This window comes from Pyrus communis, chromosome 14 (assembly GCF_041283825.1).
Source record: "Pyrus communis isolate YQ-2024b chromosome 14, ASM4128382v1, whole genome shotgun sequence".
Taxonomy (NCBI): Eukaryota; Viridiplantae; Streptophyta; class Magnoliopsida; order Rosales; family Rosaceae; genus Pyrus; species Pyrus communis.
In genome coordinates, this window is record NC_142578.1 from 24,119,006 (window position 1) to 24,129,039 (window position 10,034).

Genomic DNA, 10,034 nt, shown 5'->3' on the forward strand with positions numbered 1-10,034 from the left:
CATAGAAACATCATGCTCTTCACTTATATGTAGCAGTCCGTAATATTATTAATTTTTTTTAGCTGCATATATAGCAGTCAATATATTCAATAAGCAAACAGATTTTTGTTTTAAAGAACTGGCCATTTGGTTGCAGTAAATAATAAGCTGCGGTTAGTTAATCGTTATTAATTAAGTAGGGACTTAAATGAGAACCACCAAAGGCCAGAACTACGTTTTGTCTTCATTACTCTAGTTTTTAAGGCATTCATGGATAACTATGTATTTATATTTTTGAGAATATGATGGGAATTGAATATCTAAGTACCCATGACAAACGAACGAAACTATGAAACCATGAATATAAAGAAGAAAACAAATAAACTAGATTAATGTCGAGACGGCTATCATTTGAGGGCTACATTTTGATTAACTAGTAACTTGTTTTTCAAACTAAAGTACAAAATATATATATATAGAGACCTTAATGTAAGAAACCCTAATATTTTCTAACAGTAGCTACCATGAGCACTTGTAGGAAATAAGGAAAACATATCTAATTCCTGAGGCTGAGGTTCTTCACGTAATCCTTGATTCCTTGCACAACGAATTTGTATATCTCTACTCACATATATTTTCCTCTATACAAATAGGTTTATACCAAGAGCGGCAGCTTCGACGAGTACGTGAAGCAGATCGACGTCATCGAGCAGCAGGTGACGGAGTTCGAGTCGGTTGTTTCGGTGCTCGATAGATACGCGTCGATGTTGGAGTCCAAAGTTGAATCTGTTTATCAGAATCCATCGGCTTCCTGAATTACAACGCGTTTGTGGAAATTGGGATTTTTGTTTGTTTTGTTTAACTTCTGTGGCAATGTCTACTTTTTTGTACAAATGAAAAGTTCCCTGCTTGTTTTTTTCATTCTATAAAAGTTCCCTGCTCGTTATTAATTCGTAATTGGAATCAAAATAAAGAGTTGGATATCGATTTTATTTTTACATTTTGACTAAGCACAGATTATTTTCGTTTATTAATTATGAAGTTGGATATTAATTATGGATTATTCATGTGTTTATTAAGCACGGATTATTTTTGTGTTTACTGGGTATGGAGTTGGATTTTGATTACGGATTATTCTTGTGTATTGGTAATTTGCTAGAGAGGAGTAAGCTGGATTAAAGATTGTGTTTTGGTTCACGAGTTTGGGAACAATTTGTCAAAAAAGGGGAGTATAATTCTTTGTCAAATTGTTCGGGCTGCTGGAGAAAAACGTGCATGCAGAAAATAATTTCCATGCATGATAAACGATTTATTAATACAAATTATACAACTTTGTTTTCTTTAGGCATGATGCATGTTTTATTTGAACTTTCAAATTCAACTAATTAGAGTTGACCCGGATTGTGGATCTTTCTGTGGAATTTTAGTGCACTGTTTTTGTTTCGGTGAAATGTACATGAACCCTTAAAAGACCCCAATATATCAAGAAGGAAAAATGTTTGACTAGTATTCCATGTAATATGTGTGTGTATATATGTATATATATATTGGAAATTGATGTCTTCAACTGTAAAATAATAGTATTTCATGCAATATGCATATATTGTAAATGTTATTAACCGAATCAAAAGTACAAATCCTTTAGCCGGGTATCATTATTTATAGATTTATTTTTAGCTACAATAATTGTATTCTTCACAAAATATCACATTACTCCTTTCACTTAATTTTGTTTCACTTTACAGCATGTACTCTTGATTTGTGTCTCACGTTACATTATTTGGTCAATTCCGTCATAAACACCGTTAACTTCCTGATGTGGTAGGACTATTTTGGTACCTTCAGCCATTAGAAAAACTACATTCAATCAATTTAATAACAAAAATTGATTATAAAACTGGAAAAAGAAAACTAACTTCAGCCACCACCACAATCATCACGGCGATCCCCTTTGTTCTCTTTGATTGAGTAACGTTTCTTTCTGTTCTATATTGATAACAGGATTAATACTAAATCGAGATATGTTTCTTCCTTCATTTCCATTTTGTATGATCACTGAAATTTAGTTTAAATATATAAAGAAAAAGTTTAAATCCACTGGAAATTTAACAGTGGTATCCTCTCACTTTCCCTTTTTGTTTTTCTCTTTTTTTTTTTTTTTTCCTTTTTTCCCCATCCTCCAGCGGAATTCAGAAATGATAAGAGTTTGAGACTTTGCCGGCGTCACATTTTGGTTAACCGATCGATGAGAGAAAGGGGGACAGGTGTTTATTGGTAAGGATCAAGGTCTTAAAGGACACTAGGTATTAATCGGTGGGAGCTAGGGGCTAGAGCCTAGACGGTTAGGCAGAGCCGAAACAGGAACCTAGACGAATTTAAGTAAATTTAATATATATCGTACATCTAAATGTCTGCTTATACTGAAAAATACATAATTTCATTGAGATACATAAACTGCAAAATAGAATGACATATAGATTATAAAGTATTAAAACATAATGAAAATATGGGAACAAACGAACAAACATATAATATGTGTTCATCTAAGTGTTTAACAAGTCTCTTACTAATTGTGAAAAAAATAAAATGAAAAATTAAAGTTATCTATTTTCTATTTAAGTGAGAGTTGCAACCTAGGAAGGTTTGGCGGGCTAGACGGGCGGCTAAGCAAATCTAGGAGCCCTTTCTTAATTTTTAAACATCTAGGGATTAATTTGGGACGGCAACCAACTGCCTAGCACCTAGGCGTGCACTAGGCAGCGGTAAGTGAAGATTTTTAGAACACTGGTATGGGTTTAACGGTGGTGACGGTTCGATGGAAGTGAGCGGTGTGGTGGGTGGCTATGTGTCTAGTTAGTGCTGGATTGAGGATGAGAAAATTAAGGGGTGTCAGTATTAAAAGTTTAAATTTTTTAATAGAACCGAACTGGACATCTGCAACATCCCTCAAATTTTGACCATCGAAGAGTTTTGTGGCCAACAAAAATATTGTTTTCAAAACATTTTGCATATTTTAAAAGAGATGCTCTTATAAGGTGCAAACATACTCACATGTACATAAATGGAGAATGTCTTTGTTATTTATCCCTCTATGAAGATAGGGACCCAAAGTAATGTACTAACAGTGACCTATATACGAGTCTATATCATTATAAGATTCATAGTTCCACAAATCTGGTTGGGAGCATACATTAAATTAAAATGGACTTGAAAACATTTTCTTCATTACACCTAGGAAACTATTACTAAATAAGAGTTTTTCTAGTTTCCTAAATAAGAGTTTTTCTTTTTAGTTTTAGTGATTAATATATGTTTTTACACTTTATGCTTTGCATTTTAAATTTGTAATAATTTCAATCTCTCTCTCTCTCTTTTTTTTTTTTGAAACAAACGATATTATCTATACTAAAGGGTGGGGGAGTGGGCTAACCTCATAATGGGCAATAATGTAGTTCAATCTCTTATCTTATTATCAATGGGACAATGAGGAGTTGAATTTAGGATTTTTGAAGAATGAAATTTTACATCAGAAATTTGACAAAATAAATTACAACTTATAATGAATTGTTCCACTCTTAATTACATCCAGATTTTTTTTTGTGAAAAATCAACACCTGTTGAGCTATGCATGCGATTACGTTGGGCCAATATTAGTATGACTAGTAGTAGACTGATCCAACTTTAAAATCTTGACATCTTATCGTAGCGAGTTCCTTTTGACCCAACCCAAATGATGACCCAAACCCAGAAGATGAACCAAATGAAGACTAGATGACCCAAACCTAAAACAAAACCCTAACTCGATGACGAATCTTTTGTTGCGTTAAAAAAACAATAAGCGGTTATTGATGTGGAATTGGTTGTATGTGTGGCCCACTAAATATGTGGTCCCACATGAGGAAGAGTGTCCAAGAATGCAATCTACATTGGAAACTTGATAGAATAAATTACAACTTATATTGAATAGTTCCACATCGAAAATTTTTATGATAAAACTCGTCACATGTTGGGTTGCACAGGTAATTAAGTTGAGACAATTAGGTTGACTAGTAGTTAACATTGACCCAAGTTTGAATTCTTGACAAGGACATATTTCAATATTATTGGTGGATAGAGAGTTTCACCAGGGTGGACGTTAATTCCAAAAAAGACCGACAAACTAGATCGGTTTGGACAGCTTGGGTTGGTTTTATATTAGAAAATGGATACTTCGGTGGAAAATGATTAGACCGGTGGTGAACTTGTTATTTTTAGGGGTGAGTTTGGTACGGTTACCACACTAAAATTCTCGTACTAATTACCGTATCAAACTTTTAGTTTGACAAAATCTATTATCATTACTGTACCAAGTTTTCGGTATACCAAATTTCGGTATTACCAAATAGTTCGGTTGGTATGGAATGACAATGGTAATTCCCACTTTGTTTTGGGACAAATTCTATTTTTGTTTTTTTAACCCAATTCAAGGGCAAAACTCTTTTTTGTACCTTTATTTCATACATTGTAGCCTAAATTCATCTATTATTCATAATTCATAATTCACACACACAATAATTCAAATGAGGCATCAAGATTCATGATGAAAATTAAGCTTACAATCCAAATAGAAGTTACGAACCAAAACAAATAGAAGTTAATGATCCAAATAGAAGTTAAAGTTTCAAACCAAATGAAAATTGGAACTAAACTTCAAAAAGTAAAATTCATCGATCAATTCTTCAAGCTTGAGATGTCGAAGCTTTTGGAGGAAGCATTGAATTTGTAGAAGATTGAGCTTGTGTCAAGCCTACATTACAAACAAAAAAAACATATTAGTTGTAAGAAGAATTAAAGTTGAAAACCATTTAATAACAAATTTACTAAAAAAATTAAAGCATAACTTACTTGTTTCCACTTCTTCCTTTTTCTTGTAAAATTGAAGCATATATTCCGTTAGTTCCTTGTAAAAGTTTGTTTCATCCGCCCTCGGTCAATCACTAGTACACACTAGTGCCTCTACCATTTTAGGAATCAAGGATGCCCTAATAGGGTCCACAACCCTCCTCCCTAGGCTAAATGCAGTTTCACTAACAATGGTAGAAGTGGGAGTTGCAAAGATATCCTTGGCTATTTTTGAAAGAATTGGGAACTCTTTTGTGTTTGATTTCCACCAACTCAAGAGATCAAAATCACCAGCAACAATGCTAATATAAGTGGGGTTTTATTTTCAAATTATTGGAATATTATAAATATATATATATATATATATAAATATGCGTTATATAATTATATATTATATTTTCGGCACGGTATGCTAATACCGTGGTAATGGTATCCATTACCAATACCATACCATGAAATTTCGGTATGGTACAATACCTTACCATTACCGATTGACACAAAATCGGTATGGCACGGTTGGCACGGCAATTTGGCAAAAAAAATCCACCTCTATTTTTAGTTTGAATGGTCTTGAAAATGCATTTAGCCTAGGGAGGAGGGTTGTGGACCTTTTTAGGGCATCCTTGACTCCTAAAATGGTAGAGGCACTAGTGTGTACTAGTGATTGGCTTAGGACGGATGAAGTAAACTTCTACACTGAACCAACAGAAGATATGATTCAATTTTACAAGAAAAAAGGAAGAAGAGGAAACAAGTAAGATATGCTTTAATTTTGTTTAATAAATTTATTATTAAATGGTTTTTAACTCTATTTCTTCATGCTACTAATAGTTGAATATATGGCGAAGATGGTTGAAGAATGGGGTGAAAGTTTGTACATCAAAAGGCTCATTTCCCCCACCCCACACCAAATAACTCTAGGTTCTAGTACCCTCTTATCCTTCCCTAATTTTGAGCCCTTGGAGCACTGCACCTTCCTCCTCTCCACCCACCAAGTTTGCAAGGATATTCACAGATCTTCAACCTTCATTACAATTTACGGAGAAACCAATTTCCGATGAATCAAAAGTCATCGGTGTTGTTGATTTAGGTGATTTTGGGCACGGATAAATCCTTGAAAAGGAACTTTAAAAAGAACTAAAAATTTTGACTATTTTGACTGTTGGATTATGCCTCGAAAATATGATGTCCTTATTTTTCTTAAAAATAGACACCCTTACTTCAGAAAAAGGTAGTGCTAACCACACATCAATTTTTATCTCTCACACACCCCTCTCAATTCTTGATTGTCGGATCGAATTAATTAAAGAAGATCAATGGACAAAAATTAACAATGATGCATGAGAGGTTAAAAATTGTGTGTAAACAACACTACCCAAGAAAAATAAGTGAACAACACAGTTGATATATTTTTTTTTATCCAAATATTGACACTCCACCGCTAGTTATTTTTACCAAATTTGTCGATAAAACTAGACAAGAATGAAGAAGACAATGACAAACTTTCGTTGTTATAATATTAGAACTCATGTCATTAGTTACAACCCTACGTTTCAAAAGGGTGAAGATCTGTTCTTAAAAAAAGTATTTTGGGACATTGAATTTTCTTTTTGGTTGTAGAGATGAGTGTGAAGATGAAGAAGATGAAGGAAAATTATTTACAACATATTGACGACATAACAACCTTGTATTGACAACTATCTATAGCTATTATCTTATTAAAGAAATAATATCTCCTAAGGTTTAATAATTAATATTGTAATTTGATTTGGATTATTAGAGGTTTTGAGTTCTCTGAGTTCAAATCACCTCTGCTTCAATTTCGTTTGCAAAACAAAAACGAGTGCCTGTATTTTTACTAATATATAGGGCAAAACCTAATTTTACGGTGTGGCTTGGCCGATATTCTACTGTTCGAAAGCAGAAGTTCGATCATAATAAAGATACAAATCAAAGCACAGTGTTTACTTGGTAAACAAATAATGTCATATATAAATGATATATACAAATCCTAACAGTTGCAGGCTATAAATTTTGATACTCTATTCATGAAACTTGAATTGAATTCTCTCAACCTCCACCTTATTGAAATGCATGCCAAAGCTAGCATTTAGTGGCATACCTACGTACGGATAATTAGCCTCTAAATCTGGGAAAAGAGATCAGAGGATTCTCTCAGAAGCCATCGAGGAGAAAGCCTGAATTCAAACTCCATGAGCAGTCATTCTATTGCTTGCCTGCAAACCAAACTCCATTCAAGAAGCCATGAATTCACGATCAGAAAATTAAGTACATCTTATTTATGGCCACATTCAATTTTCCTCTGCCTTAAACCCATTCAAGAAGCCATTCCTCTGTTTTTTTTTCTTGTACAACGAAACACAGACCACAGCAATTATATGTGAATTTTAAAGCAAACCCATCAGTAAATTTGGCTTGCTCGTAGATATTTATGCTATTAGATTTTGCAACCACAATTCACTGAATGTTATGGGATTTTATTATGGCCATGTAAATTTTTTACCGCTATTACATCTTGGACTCTACATGCATGCAAGAATGATAAAAAATCTCTGATGCACATGTAAATGTGCGGGGAGTAATGCTATTCATACCATGTTTTTATACCATATTTCTATACCACTTTAGGTGGCATCTGATGTGGATAGCCACATCATTTGAAGAATTTGCAAAACCCATGGAAATGAAGAAGAAAGACTCCTCATATACCACAATCATCATTTAATTAACTAGTTTCTCTTAATTATTAGTTTATTAAATAATGAACTAAATTTAAAAATCTGATTAACTCAAATGATGTGGACGTCCACATCAAATGCCACCTAAGGTGGTATGAAAATGTGGTACAAAAACATAATAAGAATAGCATTACTCATGTACGAGGGTTTAGAGTTTAGGGTTTTGAGATTGCCACCACTACTCATCATGTTTGTTTTTTATTTTTTTATAAAAATGGGTGGTGGCAAACCACGGTTATCCACTATTTTTAGGCCAAAGTTTATAGAGAATTTCACTCTACTCGTGGTCACAGTCAAGCAGATTTATCAGCTCGGAGCATTAAATTCGTGACCTCCCATATTTTTTTGTTTATTGAAAAGCCGCAGTCTGCATCCTTACCACTGGACCACTTGATGTGGTTACTTGCGTTTGTATTATTCTTTTATGTAAGGAAAGTGTCCCGTTCGTAAAGAATCATGAGGAAGTCCTCCTCAAATGTTATGTGAAATGGATTAAAAATAGGGGTCTGTTATCCACACACCCTATTTTACTTCTCACACACTCTTTGTTAATTTCTGTTCGTTGATCTTTTTCAATTCATCCGATCTAACGGCGGAAAATTAAAAGAGTGTGAGAAGTAAAAAATGGTATGTGGACATCCCTAAAAATAATAGAAGTTATCTGAAATAGGAAAATGGGCAGGTGTCGGTTTATGAATAAGACAAACAATTGAGGATGATGAGCGAAGCAATATCCTTTATGAAACTAGATATTTTAGGTCGTTTTGCCATGAATGTATCAAATTAAAATAATGTTACATGTACCATGTTCACTAAATATCTCTAATTATACGTGTTGCAAGTATGAGTTTGAGATTTATATAAGACCTCCTGTTGTATCATAGATTAGGCCTGAGTATTGGGGTCTTATTACTTAGCCCATAATTTATGTAAAAGATGAGGGAAATCCTTGTTATATAAAAAGGATCATTCATCCTCATTTTAGGAGGATGGCAAACTTAGCCTCTCTAACAACAAGCCCCAATTTATATAGTGAAAATTAGATCTACACCAATGTAGACATGATCCTAACTTGAGGTGAATCATGATATATCGATGTATTCTTATGTGTCTGTGATTTAGATCGGATTTATGTTGTTCAGATCAATCCGAATTTTTGTACATCAACTTTTGGCGGGTCTGTGCATCAACTTATATCAGGTTGATAATAAACATAAGAGATTTACTTTGTGGACAAGGATAAATCGTTTCACGTGACATGAGATTCTTCACATGCACAAATGCACGTGTGGGTTATGCATTTTCTCTAATTTTATATAAAGATTGGATCTTCTTACATGCTAAATTTAGGGTTTTATTTGCAATTGAATTCAAAGTCGATCTGTAAGTTCTAACCCAAAAAATAATGTCAGAGAAGAAAGGGGTTTGACTGGGCATTACCTGAGCATCCCATTTTTGTTCAGCACCAAAAACTTCTAGTACACATTACACTTTGATGAGTTTAACAATATCTATTAGAAAATTTATCGCTAAAGCCATTCATAATAATACATGGAATAGTAACAATACATAATCGTATTGCTGGCACATGCAAACTTCTCATGTTTTAGGCTTTAGGGTTTAGGCAAGTTGTTACATAATTTTCAGACCAAACAGCCAGGTGCTGAGGGGGTAGGGTTGGATCAATAAATTTGGTGTTAATTATATTTCAACCAAGGTTGGTTGTCTGTGCTTCCTAATGCGGAATATATGTGGTTTAATCATAAAGCTGGTGAGTTACTGAGGGACTGGGTTGAAATGTCATTCTTAGTTGGTTTCTCTTTAAATTAAGCAGCATATGGAATGAAAAATTAGAGGAACCAATAAATGTGCCTCCATTAGTGTGTGATTAATATCGAAGGCTACAGATTAGCGACCATGATTAATTCTTCCGACTCCAACCATATAATCAAGCCAATACATGCATGGCAACCAACACATGCATCTTTTCTAGAGAACTCCATTTGATTTTGATTGAGAGGCTTATGGTTTGGAAAAGAATTGCACATGCATTGTTTTTTCTTTCTTTTTCTCTAGGTGTTTCTGATGTAATTGTTTATGTTGAGGAGATTAATAAATAAAATGTTTTTGAGATTCTATTCAATCGAGAGAGCTTCTTGGGTATCATCAGTTTTTATAACTATGTATTCAGTCATGTGATGAAATAGATTGACGCATGTTGTATACTATGTTAACTGGCAATATGACAAAAAATCAATGGAGAGCTTTTGTGAGACATATTGTGTGGAGGATTCGAAGACATTGCTACATAAGATTACTGGAGCTTCTTCTACCTATGTGTGTTCATCGCCTAGCTTACTATGCTCTTTATTTTTAATAATTGTTGAACCTGGTTTGAGGAAACTGCTGACCTCA